Source organism: Equus asinus, chromosome 24 (genome assembly GCF_041296235.1).
Source record: "Equus asinus isolate D_3611 breed Donkey chromosome 24, EquAss-T2T_v2, whole genome shotgun sequence".
In the NCBI taxonomy this organism is placed as follows: Eukaryota; Metazoa; Chordata; class Mammalia; order Perissodactyla; family Equidae; genus Equus; species Equus asinus.
Window position 1 is genome coordinate 65,074,922 of NC_091813.1, and position 27,088 is coordinate 65,102,009.

General features: G+C 39.3%; 1 long non-coding RNA gene across 10 annotated transcripts; it reads right to left on the bottom strand.

Moving 5' to 3' along the window:
- On the bottom strand, positions 1-25,265 carry LOC106840573 (uncharacterized). Of its 10 annotated transcripts, none has more exons than XR_011497708.1 (4): positions 18,481-18,801; positions 17,579-17,716; positions 14,633-14,845; positions 1-1,130 (listed from the first exon to the last, which is right to left on the bottom strand). It is a non-coding gene; the product is annotated as an uncharacterized lncRNA (long non-coding RNA). The 10 variants fall into 10 exon arrangements; XR_011497713.1 differs by lacking the exon at positions 1-1,130 and adding an exon at positions 4,582-5,908; XR_011497712.1 differs by lacking the exon at positions 1-1,130 and adding an exon at positions 4,582-6,010.
- Positions 25,266-27,088: the final 1,823 nt, after the last annotated feature.

Consider the following 27,088-nt stretch of genomic DNA (forward strand, 5'->3'; position numbering starts at 1 on the left):
AAATTCTTTTGGAAGAGGTTTTATTTTTCATACAAAAGGCTTTGTCAACAGCCTACATAAAGGGTGGATGCACATTTACTACAGAGTTGCCTGGATAATCATTTTACATTTTTCTTAAAAATACAAAAGTCTTTAAACAAACAAAAATAAAATTTCAATAATAGAAAAATATCATTTTGACAAACCTTTCCACTATAGTTAAGTATAAACTTGGCTCTTGTGGTCTCTGAGGAATTCATACTTGTGTTAGAAGGGAAGTTAAGGACGTATTTATGTGAATACAAAATTAGCTGTTTCAGAAACAAATGAACTCTTCTTTTCGAAATGAGAATGTTTGAACACACGATTATAGATCTGGCTGGTTTTGATCTTTGGAAGTCCATGGTGAATTGCACTGCACGTTCCCCTCCTGCCAAACACCACCAGGACCTGCTGTTATTGCTAATGACCAGTTTGGCTTGACCACCACCATATAAACATTGGTTTGAAGTTCCTTCTTTTCTTTATGGACATGTTCATGTGGATTGATAGGAGTGACCACATTTCACCCAGAGAACCAGTTGGCGGAACTTTTGGGTTTTGTGCAGTGGCGAATATTATCTGGAGTTGAAAAATACTTCTACAACAGTCATATCAGATTATTAGGTAACTGGTGGGAAAATTCTGTTGAATGTTATTTAATTACTTGCCAAAGTTTAATTGAAGTTTTTGACCAGAACATAGTATAATACAAGACTTAAATCAGATTGTCTTATCCATTATCTCAAAAAGTGGGTTTTTGACTTTGTTTTTACTTTTTGAAGCTTATTTAAATGATATAAAATTACTCATTATCAATTGGTTCTTTGACCCAGAAGATGGACACTAATAGTCTTCTGTAGTTTGATTTAGCATCTCTTGCTGTGTTAAGAATTCTGTAGATCTGTGTTGTCCAATAAGACAGCCCCTAGTCATAGGTGACTGGTGAATACTTGGAATGTGGCCAGTTCAAATTGAGCTATGCTGTGAGTGAAAAAGACACACTGGACTTCAAAGACCTTCGGGATCCTGAAGGATGCACGGGCATCACAGAGAACTCAGTGGGCACTCGATCCGTACTCAAGAGTGGAGTTTTCTCTTCTTAACCGGTTCTGTTATCAACAGAAGAATCATGGAGTTAATTCAGAAGCCAACATTGGTGGTTGTTTAGTTAATCTTACCTTTTAAAAAATTTTTCTTAATCCATGAGAATTTATTTTTGGTCAAATTAGATAACTTTTTCTCTCCATTTTTTCCAAGGACAAAATTGGCGAAACATACCACTGTAGGTCATAATAGATTCTCCCATTCTTGTCAAAATTAGGATCTTCATTGCCTTACTTGAAGTGGCTGAGAAAGGCAAGTGTAAGGATTATTTAGCTGCAGTCTAGCTGCTCCATACATAGCTTATTTTTTTCACAAGGTGGAGAAACAAAATCACTGTATGCTAGTCTCTTATTAGTGGGAAATACAAACAAATCAAGATAAACCTAGAACCAAACAAAAAGTGTCCCCTCCTTTGGCCATCCCTTTGAACTTGTTGGTCCTAAAAAAAGAAAACAACCATATAATTGAGTATGAATGAGATGTATGATATTATGGGGTCATGAACAGTATCTTGTTCATCTTTATCTTTCCACTACCCCAAGTACCACACCAACTATACATTAAGAGTTCAGGAAACTTTTGTTGATTGGAACCAAGTCATTCAGAAATATCAATTATTTTAATGAAAAAGATGTTTCAGGGAGATTACTTGTCATAGGATAAAGAAAAGGAACTAAAAGAGAACAGGCCCCAAAATGTGAACCTACTCCTGAAGTGTCTCTTTCAACTTTCATGGGCGTAATGTGTTAATTTAAGCAACTTAATTTTGGAGAGAAGAAGGAGGTTTCTATGCTCTTTGAAGCCCTGTTGCTCTCACCAGAACGCCGGAGCTCTGTCAGTCAATAGCACATACAAAACTGATCAAATATATTATTTGACATAGAGGTTACTCTGCCATTACTAACTAGCTGAGTCTGCCCGAGCATTTTTTATGGAAGCGTGTGCTGCCAAAAAAGAAGTGTCTCTTGATTGATTGCCACAGCTGACCCAAACGTTCAAGGATCACTGTGTAATAACCCCTTTATCATATATTAACCACAAAAGCCAAGTCCAAACAGCAGTAAAGGTCTTGTTCAAACCCACAAAATCTCAGAAAGGCAGAGCCTGAGAGAATTTTCACCCTTTCTGCAACCCAATGACATCCCACAACTCCGTGTGAGACTGGGTGTCTGATTTGCAATCCTTGAGAACAGATATAGTGAAAAACCTTTTGAATTGAAGGTTGACCCAGAATCCCAATATTTCCTTCTTTTCCTCTGGTTTCTCCTATTTTTAAGATCCATTTTATCTTAAAGATGTGAAGTATAATCATAATATTTTAAGCCATAAAAATGAATATGTATATAGATTACTGGGAATGTAAGCCAGACCAACAATATTTCATGAAAGTGGCTTATATCATTTCATTTCCTCTTTTATTTTGGTAAATGCCAATTTGAAAAGGGAGGAAGAGAAGAATGAGAGTGAAAATCTCCATGCTTTTGAAGCACACAAGAGTCTGCAAGATTGACTGCTCAAGCCAATATGGTCTGCCATGTATGATTCTAATTTCCTGTGTGGTCTAAACTATAAGCTGCACTAAAAGAGGCTAAGGAATCTCAGGAGGGTTTAAGTCAGCAGGATGTCAAATTTGGTCCCTGTCTGTTTGGGAGAGAAGGGACTGGTAATTGGGTCCTCAGGTAGTAGGGACATTAATAGATTTGAGATATTAAAATATATGTATTTATAGATTTGAGATATTAAAATATATGTATTTATATAATATGTAATAAATAAATATATATCATAATCAATATATTTATAATAGAATTATTTAAATAATTATGATTTATAACAAGATAAATATATAATATTTGTATATATATATGATAACTAAACTGGCTTCTGAATCTATGTTCTGTTTAGTAATAAAGTGTGAAGATGGTATATTTAGTGCTGGTGTAAGAATTGTCGGGTAGAAGCTAGGTATATGTTTGTATTAGGACAGATGAGTAAGTCATAGAAACCTCTAGACACTGTTTTTCTCTCCTCTGTCTGCTATTAAGTGTTGTTTCTTGTCTCTTGGTAGGAAAATCATCTTTCTGGAGGTGAGGGCAAGGTCAGTGGCTCTGTGAGAAAAAGACAGTCACAGTGTGGGGTAGTTTCAGCATATTAGGAAAGGCTCTTCAGTTTGCCCAAATTCTTTTCTTATTTGCCGACTAGTGACTGAAATGTGACCACTACTGCTTCATTTCTGCGGCTAAGGGCTTTCCTTCCTTTCGAACTATAACTACTGTCCTCACCTGCAGCATGGGGAGTGGGGTGGGAATGGGTGGAAATTGCCTTAGTTATTTACACCTTAGGCTTGAATTCTGAGGGCAGGTATTCATCGTGTGGAAGTGGGAGAGAGAGAAAGGTCCCAGCACCTGGGAAGTCACTAGAAAGATGTAGTCATGGAAAAGAGATTGACTGCTCCCAGGAAGCTGAGTAAGGTTGAACCTAAGGAAGGGTGTCTACCAAGATCTCTTTATAGGCAGGGTGATGGAGTTAAATACAACCACGAGAGCTGATCCCTAGGGAGATAATGCAAATAAATTATTCTTGGAAGGCATCACATTTGAAGAAGAGCACAAAGAGATCCAAGCTCCAGCCTGAAGGGTGGGGGAGGAACGTGAGGAAGGGGGAAGGGGAGAGGGAGAGAGCACCACAGCCTAGAGCAATTTGAGAACAGCAAAATTAGACGACGAATATATACAGAGAAATTCTGAATGCATGCACTGGACTTACGTGTTCAGGTCTCCTTGAGGGTACAGCCTATATTTTGGCCTTAATTTTTATTTCAAAAGGATGAAGAAGTGTTCGCAACCAGCTATGTTTGGCATCACAGCCTCACTGTGTCATTGAGGGCACCAAGTAGTGATTATGTACCCAAATACCACCAAAAACTGTTATTATCTTCCACCCCCTCTAGCCAAGGAGCCAATGTTTCAACATATTTACATACTAAATAAACCTTTTTTTTTAGAAAGTAATAATTAGTCTATCCATTTTAGAAGATTAATTAAAGACATTTATAGCTATTTCTTAGGGCTAGTCCCTTAAAAGGAAGGTCTGCCAGCTGTTAAGATGATTCTTATATTCAGAGGACTCCAGCTGGAGTGCTTGGTCATTTATGCAATTAAGCAGCAATTTGTTGGCTGTCCTATAGGGAGGCTCTTTTCCTCCTCTCCATTACCTCCATTCCTCTCCTGGTCACCAGTGGACTACAGATGGCCAGTTATGTGGCCCTCGTCTCTGCTGACTTGCTCCTTTGTCGTGGTCACTTATTTCCAGAGAGTCTCATGTCTTGACAAGGCCTGGCCCCGACTCAGGGGTCAGAGAAATAGCCTCATACCTGGTTGTTTTGGTTCAATGAAATCCTATTCTTAATTTGCCACATGATACCCAATGCTCAACCTCCGTAATTGCTTAAGTATACTCAGTCAGGTTTAACAAGAAGCTGACCATGTGATCTCAAAATCTTTCTTGAAGTTCAGCTAGATCGTGGGAAAATGCAAAAGACGCTTCACAATCTATTCTATTAGAAGTTAAAAGGAAGAACACTGGATTTTGTTTGGCAAATAATCTCTTGGTAAGATTTGCTTCATTGCCAATTTTTCTCTGAACAATCAAGCACTTCATTTCTAATGATTGATTCAGATGAACTCTCTGGAATAAATGTTAATTAGATGAGCAATAATTACCAGTTTCTCACCCATTATATTTCTTAAAAACAGACCCTCCACTGTCTTGCCTAGCAAGACTGTAAACAATAAGATTTCAAACGTTGATCTCTTACAGTATTTACTATCTATACACAAACTTTAGCTCTTGATTGTACCATTTTATATTATTTTCTTATTAGTTCATGTGTGTATGCCTTGTGTTTCCAGTTGCGATTACAAATCATTGCAGGCAGCGTCCCATCTTTTATTTCTTTTTCTTTTCTTAATACCCAAAGAAACTCAATATAGTGCTAAGGGCAGCAGTAAGCCCTGACACATGCTCGTCCAATGAAATTGAATGGCTCCTTCCATTTTCCTACCTGAAACTGCCCCCCAATGAATAGGTCTCGCTGTGGTACGTGACGTCTTTGTCGCCATTTTGAAATGTTGGTCTTCCTACTTATCCATCAAGATCAACTTACCAATCACCTCCGCTGGGAAGCGTCCTCTCACCACTCCCCAGACGATGAACCACCCCCTCTCTGTGCCCAACTGCGCTTTGTGCTTTGTGCGTGCTTTGATTATCGTGAATGTTACCTTCTTGGTAACTCCCTTATCATTTGTTTAAATGTTTTCCCTATTGGAATGTGAACCTTTTGTGAAGAAGGTCTCTACTTTTAGCCTTTCATTTGGCTTGGCATATTATAGGCTGAATAATATCCTGAATTGGTGAATAAATGTGAATCATTAAGTCTGTGCCACCTTTAATAAACTGCTGCTTATGACAATTGATCTGCTTTTGGTGAAAATTCCAGTAGACTTTAAAGGAAATTCCATATGTTGTTTGATAGCTGAAGGTCTGTGTTGAACTTTTTAGTATTTATTTTATGTCGTGTCTTGGCACTGGTGTCTGTCCACATATACTATTTTTTCTAACATCCGCATGAAACTTGAGTTCCTCAAATTTCCCCTGCCTTCGCCTTCCAGTTCCTGCTTTCTTCACTTGCCCTTTGGGTTTAAACATTCTCTTTGTACATGTCTACACTTGACACGTTGTGAGAGACTATTTATTTCAAATTCCACTTTACTTTCTGTGCCACCTAGAAGAAACAGGAGAGACCTCTCAAGTGGAGAAGACACTTTGGAACTCTGGAAGGTGTATGAGCTTCTCAACTCTCTGGTCTGTTTGGAACAGAAGGTTTCTGCTGTGAACAAAGGAAAATATGAGTAAAAACAGAACTTAGAAACAAATGAAGTAGGGGTCATACTCCGTGTGTCAAAAAATTACCTCCTCCTCCAAAATTGTTCTCAGCAGGGCTCCTTTTATGGCTAGTTCATGGAGGCCAACTGATATATATATATAATTAAATTCCCCAAAAATATCTTCACTGAAAAGGAAACTTTTCAGTCATGAAATGTAATAAGATTTAGCTCCACAGTGGTATCTGTAGCCCAGAAAAGCTGTGCAATGTTCTGGATTTTTCACAAGTTGCCTTTCTTAAAATAGGTGGACACCTATGTATTATGGGCCAACATCATGCCTGTGAAAAGGACACTGCTCCTATCTCCACCCGCTATGAGCTGCTCTGCTTCCTTGAGGATGGATACAATAAACAAATGGCAAGCAATAGGATATACTGGAGTATATGAGGAAGCCATTTGGTGTAAAGCTGATTTGGCCTAACACTATTTTTCCCAAAAGGGCCTGACTTGGCTATTGAGCATGCATTGTATATCGGCTTTAAGCATTCACTATGTCCCAAAGACAAGAACAAATGCCCTTAAGATAAACATGCAAATTCCCCTACATTGGCATTTCCTTAAGGACAGGCATCTCTCTAGGCTAGGAACTGATTGCTACACTCACCTGTGACAACCCAGCTCAAGACAACAGACCTGCTTCCTGCTGTGCCCATCAAGAGAGCAGACCTACTATTTGCTGTGTCCATCAATTGCTGTGTTCATCGATTGCTGTGCCAACAGGACAATCTTGTGACTGTTGTAAACAGGACATTCCAATCATATGTGATATGTGCTCTTTGACTGTATAAAACCACCCTGTACACTCCACCTCTTTGGAGTGCCCCATCTGCTGTGGAAGGGCTCTCCCAGGCTGCAGGATCCTCAAATCTGGCTCATAATAAACTCACCCCAATTTTGATTTACAGATTGATTATGAATTATTTGTGTTGACAGATATGAGGTAGAAACCTACATTATTCTTAATGGAGTTGAAAATGAGGATGACAGGAAGGATGGAAAGCTTCTCCATGTCGGGGAGAAGGAAGAGATGATAAAACCTTATGTAGACTTGTGACTTTCTGTGCGAGGTCCACTGTTGTATTTGAGGCTTTATATTATTTGCTTTCTTTAATTTTTTTTTTCCAAGTTTCAAGGAGACATCTCTTGAAATTCCAGTTTTTAGATATTTCTTTTTATTTCCTGTCATCTGCGCTACTCTTGGGGCAAGACACATTCTTCTTCAGCCTGAACAGCCATTTGGCACACTCTTGGGGACACCAAGCTACCGCATATGATTTTATACTTTTGTCCTGTCTGGACTTACACATCCCTCCCAGATCAGGTGTATGTACCTTGGGCCCCGCTGTGGGCTTTGGCAGGACAAGATGGGTGGAGTTTGCCAACCAGCAGTGGTTTTCTCTGCACCCTGCTGGGCAGGGTGCCTGAATGACGCCATCATCAAGGGGCAGGCCAGAGAAGCAGGGCTGAAGTGGCAGCAGACCCCAGGGCTCACTCTGTCCCAAACGCTGCTGTCTTTTTTTTTTAAGCAAGCATTGAAAACTCCCTCCACTCACAATCACATAGTTTTCTAGTGACTCTAAAACCAAGAAAAATAAGATAGTGGAGAAAAACCAGTGTCTTCTGAAAGTAAACGAGACTGATGTAGATTAAACAGACATTATGTTTTCCATTTCCTTAGTCATCTGTGAAGTCGCTGTATAAGTCTGGTGGGGACAGAGACTTCCAGGAAGGAGGGTCACGTGATCAGTAGCTAGAAGCCTGACACCACTTGGAAGAGGAGGGAAATCACAGTCCCTTGGGGCTGCAGGGAGGGTCTTTGTTTCCAGAAGATGCAGGAGAGAGGAGGCAGGAGGTACAGAGGCCAGTCCTGGGAGAGTCCTCGGTCTCCCTTCTCAGTTTGGCCCCTGAGTTGAGGGCGCTGAGGAACCGCTGAACAACTGCAGGTGGAAGGAGGCACGTCGAGGCAGAAGGACTGAGAGCTCAGAGGGAGCCGTCGAGATGACCTCCGCCTGGTCTACTCAGCTGTGTGAACTTGAACAAAAAACTGTTTGCATCTTGAGTTTGCTGATCCGACAAAGGAATATAACAGTCGCGGTGAGGATTAAATAAACGCGCCCAGGACAGCACCCTGGCCAGAACATGACACCCTAACAGGCGAGGCCAATCAGCGTTTGTCCAAAACAAACGCGCACAAATGGTGCTTACTCTCCCTCACCCTAGGAATCCAGGCACTGTAGTCGGGGCGGGGCACGGCTGGCTAGTTTGTCCCACATGAGTCAGGCAAATGCAGGCCGAGGGGTAGTGCACTTACCCCCCAACGAGTCCGGAAAGCAGAGAGAACTTTCACTATGTGCAGAAAGGAAAACACCAGAAGCTTACATTGGAAAACAGAACGGCAGATTTTTAAATTCTCTTTTGTTTCCCCTAATTTTCTGAAGACTCTGGACAAAATGTTCTAAGCAGTCTGGCCAGCTGGCTCCTTTGTTTCAGGATCTCAGTGTCTAACACTTTCATATTCCCCTCCTCTGGCCTTATAGCTGGCACTTGAAAATGACGTGGAAGCAGAACGTGACGATCACTAGTACCTGCCAATAGCAGGTATAGAAACTCCTGTGCTTAAAGACTTGGTTAGGGATACGACGTCCTGTTTTTAGTCAAAATTTTTGAAAGAAATTAGCAGACTACACACTGAAAATAGAGATGCTCGAGAGGACTAGACAAATAAGTTAATAAAGTAAAAAAACACAACCTAGGACTTGGAGGAGCTGACTTCCAGCTTGAGTTCTGCCAGTGTTACACTAAGTGACCTTGCATTCCTCAGGTCATCTCTGACCCTCAGCTTCCTCATCTGTAAAATGGCAGAGTTGATCTAGATGGCCAAAATCACTTTTAGGTCTAACTGTGTATCATTGTGAACATTAATTCATATTTCTAGGCTCAATATAGCATCTATCACTCTGACCGCAAGGCCTGTCTCTCTTCCTAGCTTCTGATCAATCACCAGATTCTGTCCCACATTTCTGTTAAGAATCCGAGCTTCAGAATAAGAGAAACTTTGATGCAAATCCCAGCTCAGTCGTGCATTAGCAGAGGGAAGTTCTTTAACTTTCTCTACACTTCGGTTTCTTCATTTAGATGTTGGGGCAACAATAGTATTTATGTCATAGGACTGTGGCGTGGATTGAATGAGATAATGCACGTAAGTGCTCGGCGCAACGCCTAATGTGTAATAAATCTGTGTAGCTGTATTATAAGTCTCCCTTCCAAGTAGCTCTTGAATTTGACGCTTCCTTTTCACATGGAATACTGAAACCAAATTGTTTTCTCCAGCTCTAGCCTAACTCTTTGCCCTGGCAGAGAGAGAATCTTTGAAAAACACATGGCATTACAGCAACAATCATACAATTTGTACGGGGGTCCACAGAAGTGGAAGCTGGGGATGCCTAGAAAAGCCAGGACTGATTTGACAAATCTGAGACCAAATTTCTTGTGGTCTTGTTTAAAAGTGACAAAGGGAAAGGTCTTCTTGAACCTTTCAGGCCGTTTCGACTCATCAGACCCAAGGCGAGTTGAAGGGAGGTGGGGGCAGTGTTAGGAGCCCTTAACAAGGGTGCTCTGTACCCAGCATCTATGACTCCCCTCGTGCTTTTTGAAACCTTCCCAAGATTGGCTTTGATTTGGGGCAGATCCTTGTCTGTCCCCTGAGCACCGGCGTGGGTGATTGATCTCTGTGTGAACATCAGATTTTGGTCAGATGGGGAACGGATTTGGGTAAAGGATGAACTCTCTGAATCAAACCAGGCCACGTCCTGACATTTTCAGCTGTAATTCGGAGCACAGCACACCCTGCCCAGGCACATCACTGGAACTTCACCTGCCGCATCTTTACTGAGATGGGGGGGAAACAGCCAGAAAAGCCTGGGCTTAGACTTCAGCATCAACAAGTTCCGTGAAGCAGAAGACCTTCCTGCTATGAGTCCTGTGTAGCACAATAAAATTCACCAGACTTCTCATTTGGGAGATGAGTCTCTCCTGCCTGAAAAATATGATTGATGGCTCTCCCGCCAAAATAAATAAATACATAAATACATAAACAAACAAATAAAAGTTGAGCTTCCATAGCTGACCTGCTAACACTGTGGTTCACCGTGAAAAAAGTGAGCAGGGCATGTCTGTCTCAGAAGACAGGGAGCCACGAGGGTCCGTGCGACCACTGGGAGAACCGCGGGCTTTTAAACCCCCTTCAATTTCAGGCCAGTGGTAGCCACAGGGCCCAGGAGTGGGGAAGGGCGAAGGGGCCTGTCCGAGGCTGATGGGGAGTCACATTACAGGGCCAGAGGGACGGCAAAGGGAACATTTGGCTCTCATTACAGAACAAAGGGACAGGGTGCTGGAAAACAGAGGGAATCTGGCTCAGAGGCAGCGAACCCTCCCACAGGTGCTGTAGTCAATTTGCCCATCTCCACTGTGGAGGCAGCCTCCCCGAGCTGTCTCCACACCATGCACGTTTGCCAACAATAACATTTTACCAGGAACACAGCTTGTCAAAACCAGCATTTTAGCTGGAGCGCAGCCGTGATGAAAATAGTGTTTTCTCAGGGGCAAAGCTCACTGCTCTTGAGAAGTCAGAGCTGTTAGCATGTGATTTTCATGAAATCTCCTCCCTATTAAAAATCTTTACGTAGTATTTTTTTTTTCAAAACTCCTTCTATCATAAATTGTTTACTTTCTCTTGGAGGAGGTTGGCGAGGAGAAGACAGAAAGTCTGTGATTCTTATGAAGAATAGACATTATTGATCATAATTCAAGAACTAAACGACATTTTTCTTCATTCTGACAGAGTTGCGCATAATTCAACTGAGAGAGCACTAGTTTTTTTCTCTTCAATTTTTTGTTTCTAATCAATTCCTCCTTGTTGCTATTTTTTCCAACCCACCTTCTGATGAAGCACTATTTTGATCATCTATATTGTTTCGCAAGACAGTGATTGGTCAAAGTTCTTGGTGGCTCCCCTGACTTCTGGTTATTTCTCTTTCCTTCTTTTTCTCCTTCCTTGTCTTTTCAAATCATCTCCAGGCCTTAGGAGGCAGAGGAATTGGCTCAGATGCCACTCTCCCGCAGCTCGCTGACTTACTTGAAACTTGTAACTGAATTTAAGTCATTAACAACGAAGCCCCAGAATTGTAAGAGGAGGGTACGTTTCATCTGAAACAATATAAAGTATACAATGAGAGAAAGGCAGGCCTCAGGTAATTGCAGGGGTCCTGTTATGTGGTGGTTGTGATGAAAATAGGCTTAGTGACTTTAACAGCTGGCAATTTATTAGCAAACCTGGTTCTACTAAAAAAAATATGGAAAATCAGAATTGATGTAGAGTGTTAATCACAAATCCTTTGTATTAGCAAGACTTCTGTATTGTGTTAACTTTTACTATTGTGGGGAGCAGACATCCATTGGAGCAAAAGCCTGGGTAAATGAACTTCCTTTGTCAAACATCACTCCGGAGGGATCCAGGCCATGTCTGTCTGTGTCATTCAGCCTAGACAACAAATAATTTTCCTTTATGCGACTTGGCAAACCCAAGGGGAAGAGTCTTCAGTCTCAGCGAGTGTCAGTTGTGAGAATCCCTATTGAGGGTCAAGGTGGGAGTTGTCATTCTCAGTCCACATTTGTGGTGGCTCTTTGTCTAGGCACATTGTCCTGAAAAGTCGCTTTCCCTTTGGCTGAGCTTTGACACACAGTAATTGAAAACAACACGTTTTCTGCTGCCAACTGGAGACACCAGAGCAATCCCTCTCTCTTTCTACTTCAGATTTAACAATGTGGCGGCGGATGAGATGGGAGACATGCTCTCAGTATTCAAAATGAGAAACACCAGAACACAACCGTTATTTTATGAAAGAGGCTGGAAAATGGTTAGTAAATCACAGATGTGTTTCACAGACAAGGGAGGCGAGGGGAGTGCTACATTCTGAAAATAGCATGACAAGCACGATCTAGTCCTAATTTTGCTCAACATATTACTTTTTCAGTTTCCCAAACATGATTTGGGAGGTTTATTTTCACGTTCAAGAGTACCAGTGTGTGTGTGTGTGGGCGTGCGCGTGTGTGGACGTGTGTGTTTTGATCTTCTAGGGAGACAGAATAGCATTTCAGAGAATATTGACCTTAGTTATTTGCCTGCAGCCACACCAAAAAAAGAAAGTTTGATGAAACATGGAGATAAGTACCCTCTCAAATTAGAAATTACATTTTTGAACTGTTGCCCAAGGAAAACTCAAAAACATGAATATATTTTAAATGATGGACCACTCAAAATGGACCTTTTGTTTTCTAAAAAATCTACAATCATAAATTGCTCACTTTTGCCTTAATTTTGACTCTATAAGAAGGTAAAGTTTTTTGAGCATAGAGACTGTGCCATGTTTTCCAGGGCCATGCACACAGAAGGTATTCAATGAATGTCTGACTAACGAATTAAAGACATTAAAGAGTATGCAATTTTATAGATGAGAAGATTCATCTATCGATTCCTCTGCCTGGATAAAATTTTAATAAAATCTTTCATTAAACTTTATTTCTTTGATTAAGCTTTTACATACATTTTAGTGACTATTTTTCAGATAGTTTACTTATATGTCTAAATGACACAGCTGGTTATTACAGTAATATAGGTACATGCTAATGTTTAAATCTCTGACGTGGTCGTGGTTGGTTGTCATCCACAGCAAGTGCTAGCTAAGGAGAGCTGGTCTGTGCTCTGCCAGCCCCAGCAGTCCTGGAGGAGAGGGGAGCACAGGAGCCACAGGGACGAGAACACTCTCTCTGGGTCTTTCTTTGCCTCGGGCAAAGAGTTTAAACATATATCTCAAGGTGGTACTAAACTTTTGTAAGAATGTATGTTTTGGTTCATCTCTGTTGTGAGCATCCTTTTTATGGGACTTAATTCCTCATCTATTACGGATAGTCAGTTTAGAGCATTAGATTAATAATAGTCAATCATCTACTCTCATTGATCATCTACTAGAAGAATGTTATCTACGTCTTCTAGGGAGGAATAATTTGCTTTTATTTTTAACCTACAAGTGCATACATAATCCTTACTTTATGCCAGGCATTATTTTAAACACTTTGCATATCTCAAAGTATTTAATCCTCATAACCCTACACAGTAGGCTCTTGGATTTTCATGCCCATTTAGTAGATATGAAAACCAAGGCCCGGAGAAGCTGAGTGAATTGCCATAGCCAAACAGGTAGTAAGTGGGGAAGCTTTGATCTCGTGCAGTCTGACAGAATCCTTGCCCTACTTCCTCTAGAATAGCACCATCCAATAGAAGTATAATGTCAGCCAAATATGTAATTTTATGTTTCCTAGTAGCCATGCTAAAAAAGTTAAAAAAAATTAACTTAGATAATATCTTATATGATGCAACAGCTAAAATGAAATATAGAACTTATTAAAACAATACAGTTGTGTTTAACAGAACTATGTTTTACACCGCTTCTGCTTTAAAATTTAAATTAATTTAAATTAGATAAGATAAAACATTCAGTTCCTCCGTAGCACTAGCCAAATTTCAAGTGGTCATTAGCTACATGTGGCTTGTGGCTACCATGTTGGACAGCACAGCAATGAAGAGTGAGCTTTCCATAGATATATATTTCTCGGAAATAACTCCAGAGAATAAAATTAAGGAGAATTAAACACATGAAATTTTGTTTTCCCTATTACTCCCGGCACATTTCCATGGCAGAAGGAAAAATAAACATTGGCTCTATTCCTCTGATTTACCAGAGGGCTGAACACCATTGGTTGGCATGGGAATATCCTCTGATGGGACTTTCCAATGGGTTTGTGTTCTTAGAGGGGCCATCTCCAACACTGCTCAGACTATAGCTTAATGGGGGGGATGGAGGGGGTCCACGTGCCTTATCCAGAGGCAGTTCCTCCTTGGAAGGAAACATCAGTGCCACCAACCACAAGTGAAGGGAGGGAGAGAGGTGTAGATGCTCTGACGCCCCACCCTCACAGACTTGTACCAGTGTTCCCACTATTCAGACATTAACAAACATTTTTTTAAAAGAATTTTACTATGGTTTTGTATTTCCTTTTCAAGTATAGACATAACCAAGAGTACAAAATGTATTTGAAAGTTGGGGATGTTAAATCAATTACAAGGGACTAGATTGAGAGAGAACAGAGGAAAGAATATTTGTTTTCTCTTGACCGCTAAGAACTGAAAAATAAATCAAAAGAAGGTATATTCTACATTAAATGTGGCAAATCTGCATGTATTTTGTCTTTATGCTATAAGCCTAATATAAATCTACTTTTGCTAGAATTATTAACGTCATTTAAACTATGTTTTAATAATAATGAAGACAAACTTCCCACTTAGATCATTTACTATTACAAATGACAAGTTTTCATTAAATATTTGCATGAAACAAATATTTTTATAAACTGATGTCAATAGTACCTAATTGTGATTATTCTTTTTAGGTTTTTTTCATTGTTTTTGTTGCTGAGGGAAAGCATATTTAAATCGTGATTTTTACCTTTTCAATTTTTTATTATATAGGGGATGCTGTGGGATGAAAGAGAGGGAGAGCTCGGGGCCAGCAGACCTAGACTTTAATGCAGGAGAGCTGAATTTTAATCCAGGTTCTGCCACTTGAAAGCCGTTTCTCTCTAAGCTTGAATAGCTCATCTTTGAGAGTTTCCAGTTTCCTGCCGTGTAGACTGGGGACAATGATCCATATTTCTTCAGGCTGTTAAAGAGAATAAGTGAGAAAGCATATGTAAAATGCTTAGCATTGTGCTTGACACATGTTAGGAAGATAATACATGCGCATTCCTTTTCCACGGTTACACGCACATTCTTTCATACGAATGGATCCTAATTCATCCAGTGCCTCAAAATTTTATTAGCAAAAATACTATGAAAACTGGTTTATGAGATCTTCAACCCTTAAAATCTCTAAAAATGCTTATGTCCTTTTTTTCCACTGATAATTTCTAAATTATGCCTAAATTAATGAGTGCAGTGATCAAACTGATTCAAATGGGAAATCATTCAGAACCTGAATTTTTGACAATTTTCTAGAGGGAGGGAAGATAGAAAATGAAGAAAAGAAAGGGAGAAAGAATAAATCTTGAATGATGGTATAGTAATCATATGTGGTAATAGGATGGTAGCTGAACAGAAGGGCATTTGCTTCTGGATTAAACCCTCCCCAGGGGTGCTCCCTTGCCGCCTGTCATGACTGGAGACCTACTGAAGTCATATGATGTACGCAGTCAGGCTATTTAAAGGCTGCCATTTCATTTCCAAATTTCACTCTCTTCTGACGTCTCCTGCACTGCCCACTTGGCACCCTTGGCTACACTTCAGCAGATAATTTGGACGCTACATAAGATTTTAGAAAAACCCAGGGTTAAACCAGGGATGAGCGTCATCTCTCACATTTATAGTTACTGAGTTCCTCACCATATGTCACAATGTGGGTCAGAGGGTGCATCTCCCAAGAGAAAAAGAACATCCTTTTCATACGATTTCTCCTTTCACATAGGTATGCCAGTGATTCCTACAGCTAGATTCGGGCTTGACTTCATTTGTCGAACGATTTTCTCAATAGATTTTTCTTTTTCTACATGTTACCCACTCTTCTTTTTTAAAATCAGGAATTCGGCATTTAAATCACATTTGATTAAAGGTAAATTTTTAAAAATGCAAGAACGGCCTTTCGTTGACAAGAAGTCAATGTGCGGAAAATGCATTGAACGCACAAAGCCTGTAATAAAACCCTCTTTAGTTTAACAGATAAAGAGAGTGTTGCGGGCTCTTGTTCTTTGCGGGGTTGGATGTGCGCTCGGCTCTTGGAGACCAGCTGTCGTGCCCGTCCCAGCACTGGGAAGAAACAGAAACTGGCTTCTTCTCTACCGTTAATGCATGAGGGTGTGCCTGGGGCAACGACTACCGGGGCTGTGCAGGTGTAGGCAGTTTTACATATTTTGAGGGGGTCAAGGAAACATCTTTCTTTGTACTTCTTTTCTCCAAATTGGGCATTGCCTGAAATTGGCGCGTTCAGCAGCCCCATGCAGTGAGGTCTGTACGGGGCACCGTTTCCCTCTAAGGCAAATGCCTTCACTGCTGGCAAACCGTCAGAATCTGCAGGCTCAGCCAGCACCTCTGACCCCACCACGCAGCTGACAGCACAGTTGGCAGTTGGTAGCTTCCATTTATCCTAGGTCAGCTCCTGAAGCATCAACATAAAATGGAATAAAGATTTGGGCAGTAACCTCAGAAATAAAAATGGAATGCCCAACAGTTTGCTTCAGGCTGCAAACCTTTTATGAAACTAGTAAAGACAGGAAAGTCAGATAAGGGAGAGCAGTTGCACAGGATAAAGAACTAGGTTGTCGGATACATTGTCTGAAGATCCAGATGAGGAAACCACCGCTTTACAAGAGTCAACTGACAGATTTCCTAAGATGTAGTCAGGAACATCACACATCTCAGTGGGCAGAGGTTGCCACCCTCACATGCTCAGTCCTCACACTGGGCCTGGCAGTTGGTGTTTAGTGAGTGAATATTTGGGCAATTTTTGAATGAAGCCCATGACTGCAGGCTGTCATTAGTGGCAGAGGGCTCATTAATCTTGCAGGTGTGACAGGCTGTGCTTCTATCCATCAATTCTATGATTCAACTCATTAACTTTGAAACTACAGTCAATGGTATTTCATCAATAAAGTAATACTATTGATCATAAAATACGTGCATACATGCATAGATGTGCATTTTGCCAGCAAGTAACCAGACCAGGAGAAAAATTATCTAATAATACATTTAAAGGAGATATATGTATGTGTTTATATACATTTATTTTTTTCTAGTTCATATATCTAAAGGATGAAATTCCCAAGTCACATTTTCTATAAGGAACAGGATGAGGAGGAAGGAACTAATATTTTTCTTCCATTCCTACTGTATGCTATATTTTTAGGATCTGTGCTTTACAAAAATTCTTTCACTTTGTCTCATGTTGACCATGTCAAGGGAAAAAACAATCCTTTTTTGTAGATGAGGATACTGAGGTTCAGAGAATATGTCACTTTCCAGTTTTGCATAATGAGGAAACAGTTGCGTCAAGCAAGATGCAACTGGGGGTATCTTTGATGCTACAGTCAGTGGGTTTTTCTCTTCACCTGAAACTTAAAATGCAATCAGCTGTGAAGCATTTGGAGTAGACACTGTGTATAAGGAGACATTCTTCAAGAATTTTATGTTAAAATAAATAGAGATTATTTATCTTTCTATACAATGGGGAAGATAATTTAGCAAAATATAATGGATTAAAAAGATCCTTCTCAAGGGATACAAAATATACAAAAATATATACTAATTTGGAATAAACTTAGTAAGAAAAATGCAGAAACTAATGAAAACAAAACTACAAAGCTTTACCGAAAAAGAAAATAGAAGATAATAAATGGAGAGGTACCTTTTGTTCTAGGATGGGAATTTTCAACAACGTGCAATTGTCACTTCTCCCACATATTAATGTTTACATTTAGTGAAATTCTAATCCAACGTCCACAATTTCTTACTTAGATGTTTGACCATTAACTCTAAAATTCACCTGGAAAAATAAACAGAAAAAAGCAGGCAAGATATATTTTAAAAGAAGAATAATAAGCCCCACTTACATTACGAGGTATTAAATTATAAATCATATTCCTTAGTACAGTGTGCTAATGCCGTTAGAATTTACAACAATGGTTAGAAACATAAAGAGATTAGACAGATGATAATTGCACATCATATATAAGATACAAATGAATCAAATACAAATACAGATGAAAATGATACAGACAGGATTTCAAACCAGCAAGGAAATCATGTACTGGGCAAGTACAGTAATCAGGTAATTGGTTAAAAAATGCAAAAATGAATTAGAAGCTATTATATTAGAAAATTTTATTTGTATGGTTTATAGAGTTAAATATAACAACTTAAAGATGAATATCTAGCTGATCTTGGAGTGGAGTGCAAAGGCTGAAAACGTAAAAGAAAATATAGATAGCTTTGGGTGGAAAACATCATAAATAAAATCAAAGAACAAATTACAAACCATAAAATACAGGTGCAACGCATTGCAGAGAAATTATGAATATCTTCCAATTTATAAAGACTTCATTTTAAATGAGAAGAATGAACATTACAGTGGAAAGAAGGACAGGAATAGGCAAGTCACAAGAACTATATCAGCAACAAATTTATAAATCGGTTTTTAAATTCCTTAGTAATCAAAGATATGCTAATTAAAACAAGACATCATTTCTTGCCAAATTCATATGCCAGAAGATATCTTTCTCGCATTTGCAAGTTTGTTGTAGAACTCACCTCCCCTTCTGCTGTTGCAGTAGGTCGGGCTGGCAGAGCTGTCTCTCACTCAGGATTTACGGGACACCACTGTCTCCCGCTTCAGCCGAGACACTGAGAACCACCAGATCCCGGATACCTTCTCAGAGATTCTTGGATGAAAGGGAGATGGGGCTTGTTTCCCTTTGCGATCCCTCGTGCTGGAGGAGGTCGTGCATCAGCCTCTTTTATTCCCCAGGGCTGGGTCTATCGGAACAGCTTTCCTGGATCCCCGGCTCTCTGCTGCACTAAAGGCTTATGATTTTAATAAAAAACTGGCCCGAGAGACAAATCCTGTCATCAGATTCCATGCAGCCTTCAGAATCTGGAAGAGCAACTCCCCTTCAATGACTAAGTCTTTTTAGACGTCAGGCTCACTTTGCTGGAATCTTCTCTCAGGCTTCTTGCAAATAAGCTGAGGTGAATCCCCGAGACTCCAGCCTGGTATAACCCTCAGAGTTGAGCTCAGACAACTCTCTTTGTTGTTTCATAAACTCGTAAAGTAGACTTGGGTTTTTTTCCTTCTCTATGTTTTTAAAAGTTTCCTAAATTTCTACCGTGAGCTGGCATCATTTCTATAATTTTATGATGTATTTTTAAAGAGTAGACATTGTATGTATGGAAAATAGAAGTTTTATTTTATGAATTCATAGCCCAGGATGTTGACTCCTCAGCAAGACCATTTCCTTGAGCCAAAGACCAAGGTCTGCGTTTTACTTCATTCCCGGAAGGATAAGCGACATTTACAGATATTTTAAATTAAATAAACAAAAAATTGAAATTATGACTTTAGTTCGTTTTTAAATGCCTCTAGTTGTGTTAAGCCATCCTAACTTTCTGCATTTAAATTACGGCTAAGACTGTTGAGTACAAACTCCCAGCTTGACCCTGGCATTGGATAAATTCCTTTGAGGACTTTTTCAAAATAAAACAGAATATTTTCCATATTGACTACCATTATGCTTCCCACAAAACACGTAAATGATATTTGAGGAAATGTTTCTAATTTTCAGAGTGTCTCCTTGAAGTCGGTTTGGACAGGAAAAAGAGCTAGAGCCATAAATTTTTTAAAGGTGTTTATGGGAACTACTAATTTGTTCTCAGTTTACATTTCATATATTGGAACCCTATTATGATGATAAAGTTCTTGACATACACTGTAATACTTATACTTTAAAATATTTCTCATGTGAGCTGGTATTTATTTACTCCATATAATTTTATTTTAAATTCTATAAGAGCAAAGAATATGGACTTTTTTGTTGTTTTTTTTTTAAACATTCCTTTCTGGTGATCAGCTGTGCTCTTGGTGTAAAGAAGTTGCTAAAAAAATCAACCAACTCATATTTATTGCCCACTTATTATGTGCGATATTCAATAAGAAGAAGTGAGTCATTTAAGAGAAAAACAAGTTTAGTGCCTTATATCTGACTGCTCATCTGTTTGTACACACAGAGAAGATTAGCTGTAAGACAGCACTTGAGGTCAAATCGGTGACACAGCTGAGACTCACTTAAACCAAATGCGTATCCACGCTGTGGGGCAACCATGATGATAGAGACGCCGACACATATGACATGCTTAAAAATTGCTGCTGGAACGAACATATTTGTTAAATTATTTAGCCATTACGTGCTTACTCTGTGTCCCTTACCTCATAACAGCCCTAAAAGAAGGAATCATTAGCACCACTTTTGATGAAGAGAAAACTGATGGTCAGGAGGCTCCAGCGATACGCTTTCTAAGTGGTACAACAGTAGTTTCAGATCCATGTCTGTGGGACTCCAAGATCCGTGATTCCCCTCCCGCACTCCGCTGCTTCTTGCAGAGAGAACTCTTTCATTATGACCACTTTGAAATTTGCCCTTGTAGACACGCTTATTCATCAAGCCATTCTTGCAGCAAATGCTATTGACCACTCACTCTGTGCCACACACTGAGTAAGACTGGACAATGTCCTCATGAAGTTTAAAGTCTATTCAGAAGATAGCAATAAAAAAGCCACAAAATAAATGCAAAATTAAGATTCTAATAGTACCGAGAAGAAGATACAGACAGTGCTAGAGAGCTAGTCAGAATTCTAGTCAGAATACCAGGATCCGAAAAACCGAAAGGTAAGTAGGTTTAAACTTTGCAAATTTGAAAACAAAGAATATTCAAGATCCAAAGGACTTGGAACAAGAGCGAAAAAACGATGATTAAGAAGGACTAGGGATGGCCAGCAAAGCTAAAGCTGAGAGAGCAAAAGGGATCACAGCGCAAGGTGGAGCTGAGAAAGCAGGTAGGCACAAGACCCTTCAGGAAGTTATAAGCCACACTGGGTATTTTGTCTTTATTCTGAGAGCAATCGTAAGCCCAGGAAGAATCTTAACTGGGGAGCAGAGACGGTGAGGGGCAAGGGGAGAGAGCATCTGGACAGAATGTGGAGTTGGCTTGGAGGGGTCCGAAGTGAATCTGGGTGGGCCAGAGAGAAGGCTTTTTGTAGGCCGGCCAAGAGACAGTGTAGCTTGGACTACAGAGTTGGCAATAAAGATACAGAGAAAGGAACAGATTTCAGAGCTTATTTAGGAGATAAATTAGCATAACTTGGTGATAGATTGTATATGGCGAGGAGGCTGTAGAAGAAAAGATAGATTTCAAGGATGAATTCAGGTTCTTGGCTTACATCACATAATACACGTTAGTTCCATCCACTGTGACAGAAACAGTCAAGGTCTGGAGGGGAAGATCGTGATTTTGGTTTTCGACTTACTGAATTTGTAGTACATTTGAGACTGGTTGGTAAACACGCAAAGTCAGCTCTTGGATATGCCCACCTGTAACTCAAGGAAAGGTCTCAGCTAGGGAGATAATCTGAGTTTAGGTGATGATTGAAGTTGTGAGTATAAATGAAATTACCTCGGGTGAGATACAGTGTGAAAGAAGGAACGGGCAGGTGACCGAACACTGAGCACAAACAACATTTAATGGCCAAGTAGAAGAAAACGGGCTTCTTGAGGAGACACAAGAGACAGAAAGTAAGAGAGTAGTATATCTGGAAACCAAGGAAAATAATATTACAAGAAAGGAGTGGCACCATCGTGTTAAATGCTTTCACAAGGTCACTGAAATATTTCACGCTGAGCCAGAGAAGGAAGGGAAAAATGTTTCTGACTGCCTACCCTCCTGCCACAAAGAATTGAGGTGGACATAAAAATTCCTCTTTACTTATTACTTAAAAAAATTAGGGGAAGAGAGAGAGAGACAGAGAAAGAGAACCTAGCCCATTTCTGAATAACTGTTACTCAATCTTAAGAGCTATTTTACTTATTGCTTCCACCGCTATTCCCAATTTAGTTACCACTGGATTGTCCCACACAGATAGTGCTTACCTTAGTAATACAGCATCTAATATATTCAACCAAGGATCATTCATGCTGTCTAAAATAAATTATTGTTAATTATATTTGCAAAACTGATTGAAAATCTGCTGTTTCTCAGATGCACAGCCATTTCAAGATGAGAACTTTCAAGCAAAGAAAATGTTCATAAGGCTTTCTAAATTTTCTTCAGTTGGAAAGTCAATTTACAACCTCAGAGTAATTTAAAACTCTTTCCAAACTTGGTTTTAATGTAATATTTATCTTTGACTCATTAAAATTGGCAGAAATGTGTCATAATTTGAGGAAAAAAATTTAAATATATGCCCTCCCTGTAGGGGACTAGGAAATCAGCACTAGCCTTTGATGGCAAATGAAGAGAGTGATGAAAGTCCCTCTGTGCTAGGGCTGTGGTCCAGGGTGGCCACACTGAAGAAGCACACTGTCACAGCTGAATCGTTGGAGGCCGTGTGTTCACACTTGCTCGCTCCTGGTTCACACCGAGTGAAGAAGCTGTTGCTATAGATGGAATCATGCCCAGGCCTCAGTGTCCTTATCAAAGGATTTCAGGGGGAAAAAAAGAACAAAGCTTATCATTTGCTCCTCTTTTTTTAAGGTGAGGAGAAAAGACTGTCCAGGAGAAGAATGGACATCTTGCAAAGAAATGGAAAGCGAGGACTTTAATGTCATTGTTTATACACGCCAAAGAAACCAGCTCTAATTTCAGCCAGGATCACAGAAGACATGGATATATTTTATATTTTCTTTTCAGAAGTGTAAAAAAATACTTAAAAGTGCATATATAGACTGAGCATAGATTTATTGCCTCTGACTTTTGTAAGGCGGGTGGATTGAGGCTGCGAACGTGAGTTTACGAGCACAGCTGGCCCATTTAACGGCAGGGTTATGGGCACACCTCAAGCACGGGCCCAGGTCTGTGGAAGGTATGGTACCAAACAAACTCTGTTGGACATATGGGACCATCGGTGGGCAATGTACTATAAACCGAGCCATAACTACTGCAGCTGTGATCATAAACCTTTTTAGAAAACAACTAGAAAAATCTGACTTAGAAATGTTTGCTGCGTTTCAAAACGGGAAGGTGGAACATACAATGGGAGAGCACCAATGCAATGGATTGGGTGCAAATATCAGAGGCTCAGCTTAAGCCAACAGAACCAACTTCATTCTCACTCTGCATTGTTTCCATAAATCTCAACTGAAGGCTCGGTGGCGGTGAATTTTCTGCTTTTTCCATTGGTATGCCACTAATCACCCGATGTCCCTCATATAAGTCACCGGGATGTTGCAACTTACCTACAGTGTTGATACAGTGTTCAATTACACAGGCGTAGCTTGAAAGATTTGTCTCCCACGTAATGAGGATACGTTTCAACGTTGAGACTTTTCATCTGTTAAGAGGACATTTTGCCCTTCCTCTGATGTTTTGAAATATTTATTTTCAAAACCATTTTATGGAAAAGACCACCGGTGGACTAGCTAAGTGCGTTATAAAGACTTATAGAAATACTATGACTGGATATATGTTCTTTTTGACTAAATATTGGCACACGGATGCAAGACTCTTTCTCTGTCCTGAGACCTGCGCATGGACCACACGAGGTAGTAAGAAAGCACTGATTGCATTGAATTTATAGCAAATAGAGCTGCCATCTGGAGCTCCTTGAAGCTCTATCCATTCTGTACTTTCATGGTGGGTACGGTCAGGACTTGCAGGGTGGATTTTACCGATTGGCCAACGGAATGCACAGGGATTTCTTATGAAGAGAGGGCACACACAGAGAGGTGTTTCTACTTGTGTGATACCTAGAAAATGTTGCACTGCTTCCCTTTCTTGATTATGTTGACCAGTCCTAGTAGGTGATGTTGACATGTTTCTTTTCTATTACTTCTTAAAGAATATTTTTTTAAATGTGTATGAAAACCACTTAGATTTTAACTACCATTATTTGAGAAAAATAGATAGTAATAGGGAATAACAGCCTGTATGTGTGTGTGTTTGTGCATAGCCTCATTCTGAGGCTGCCCTTGCCTCTATTTTTCTCCTACAAGTTATTCAATCTATTGAATCTTCTTAGGTACATTTTGAGTTGCACTGAGAACATTTGCTGGTTAAGCAATATCACTTTCATTAAAAGAATCTGTCATTGACTCTACAGTGCACTACAATTAACAAGTGGGAATCATTCCTTTTTTTTTTTTTTTTTTGAGGAAGATTAGCCCTGAGCTAACATCTGCTGCCAATCCTCCTCTTTTTGCTGAGGAAGACTGGCCCTGAGCTAACATTTGTGCCCATCTTCCTCTGCTTTAGATGTGGGACACCTGCCACAGCATGGCTTGACAAACAGTGTGTAGATCCACACCCGGGATCCAAACTGGCAAAGCCGGGGCCACCGAAGTGGAAGGTGAAAACTTAAGGGCTATGCCACCAGACCAACCCTCATTCCTTTTTTAAATGAGGAACATTTCCTACATTAGACCCAAATTCTTTATATTTACCTCTATAGTTGGTTCCCTTGCTGGACTTGCAGAATGGCTAATAAAAATTCTTTTAAGTTTTCAATTATCTTATCATTTAGTCAGTTCATAAAATAGTTCTGCAGGCTATTTCGTATCCTAAACCTTGTTGAAAGGATGACCTTACTAGTTCTTGAACAGAATAAATGAATGTGGCTAAATTTCCCATTTTCACTAGATGCCTTTTATTTCTTTTGTTTTTTGGCCTTATTGAACCTGGGTGATTAGAAATCAGGAAGTATATATTGATGTTGTTATTTGGAGGTAATTGGATTTCTCAATGAGAACTATCTAATTTCAAGTTGACTTTCAAAACATTCAAAGAAAGTGTAGATGACTATGTAGCTAACGTGTCTCGAGTGGAGTACCCACTCGAAAATATTCAGAGCTCGAGCAGTCGCCATAGGCGAAACAGGCTCTAGTAAAGCCAAACCATTGGAATAAGATTTTTAAAAAAGTAACTTATAGAGGTTTACACATTTCAGATTACTTTGACATGTTTTATCTCCTTTGCTGTTCACAATAATCCTCTGAGGCAGGCAGTTCAGGTACTATCTTCCCATTTTACAAATGAAGAAACTAAGGCTCAACAAGCTATTTGTTTCCCATGAGTCTCACAGTTGGGTAGAGAGCTGCCCTGACCCTGAACACAATCTTAGATTCCATGATAAGGCTACAGTTAAAATTCACACATTACCTAAGTAGAAGAGGGTCAGAGAAATCCAATCCCACTTACATTTTTGATGGCATTATTGCTATTCCCTTGGAAAGCTGGAAAGAGAGGGCTGCCTATGGAACAGAACACAGCACAGGTACGTTTGTTGTAAGAGGACTGTTGGAGATTCTTGCCGTTTATAGCACTGGCTCAGAAGCGCAGAGTTAGGTCACACTCTGGACAGCTGAAGGGAGGGACTGAAAGAGCCCTTGAGTAATTGGGTATGAGATGTCAAGATGACGGGGACCAAAACACACACGTCACAATTTGACTGGAACCAGTCTGTGTGGGTATCTAAGTGAACTGGAGCAACTGTAGAATATGACATGAACATATCTTTCTTTGACTTCTTATTTTCTTGTATTGTTAATATGTAACGGGATGACTCTTCACTTTAGCAGCCTTTTTCAGGTCAGGAGATGGAAGTAGAAACCACATCAGAAGGAACTATTTTACTCAGCCACCACATCTGTTCAAGTGCAACTGGGCATTCCAAAATCCTTTTGTGCTTGTTTAATCATGCCAGATATTCTCCGTTAGAGAAGAAGTCAGCAAAGCACCTCTCAAAATGCCATCTAACTCTCTCAGAGCCTAATCCGTCTTAATTTTAATTTTTAGATTGTTGGGTGATAATAACATTATGTATTTAATATTCTTCCAAGCTTATACTTTAAACTTAGCTAAATTATTGTAAATATAATATAGTAATATAGCTTAGTTCTCCATTTGATGATACCTTGAGAAAATATTGTTAAATAGTCTCATATACATATTTTTTCTATTCCATGATAAGCATTTTGAACTTAATTCTTGGAAATAGTCAACTACAGAAAATCTTATTTTCTTCAACCTACTTTTCTCTATTTTCTTCCTTGCCTGCCTTCTAATACATTGATTAGGTTTTCTTTATTCCTTTTTATCCCCATTATAGTTTGGAAGACTTATGCTATTCCTATTTTATTAAAGATGGATCTTAAAATTTAACAGAAACAGTATTCTTAACACAATCTTAGGTTCTTAGAATCTAACTTCCCTCCAGCCACTAAATTGTTAGAACACGTTTACTGCAGTGCGTCTCATATTTAACAGATTTCCAGTACTTTACTTCCATCTCATTTTTATACTCCAAAATTAAACATTTTAAAAATACACAGCCAAGTACTATTTAGAATTATTCACGTGCTGACCAATTTCATTTCACACAGTTGCTTCTTGCATTCTATGTATTCCTTCTGGGTTCAATTTTCTTCTTAAAATGCATTTTTAAGGAGTTTTATTCAGTGATGATCTTGTAAATGATAAACCCCCTCATAGTCTTTGTCTCAGTATGCCTTTAAACGCTCTGTCTTGGAAAACAGTTTTTTTATATTTGTTTCCCATTGTTTTTACAAAGAACTTGCTATTTTGTTTTCTTCTGACCATCGTTGCTCTGGGAACCCGCTGCTAATCTAATCCTAGGTCCTTTGTAGGTGATGAATTTTTTTCTTAAAGATATTTTCTTTGTGATATTCTGTAATTTTGCTACTATTTGTTTAGGTTTGGAGTTATTTTTATTTATCATGCTTGGAACTCATAATATTTCTTTAATTTGAGAATTCAAGTCTTCACCAATTTAGGAAAATTGTCAGAAATTACATCTTTAAATATTGCCTGTCTCCTTTTTTTTCTCTTCGTCTGGAACTTATGAATATGTCATATCTTTTCACTCTATGTACCACATCTCTTTGTCTCATTCACATTTTCCAACTCTTTGTCTCTGCTATCTTTGGATCAGTTTCTTATTTCTCTCTTTTTTAAAATAAATATATCTTTTTTCCCATTTATTGAATTTCATTTTATCAGTGTCTATTATTTGATTCTTTTTCAAATCTCCCAAGGTTTCTTTTGTGATGTCTTTTGGTTCTTGTATAGTTTTAACTCTTCCTTTTATTTATTGATTGATTGATTGATTTTTATTTTTTATTTTTGTGAGGAAGAT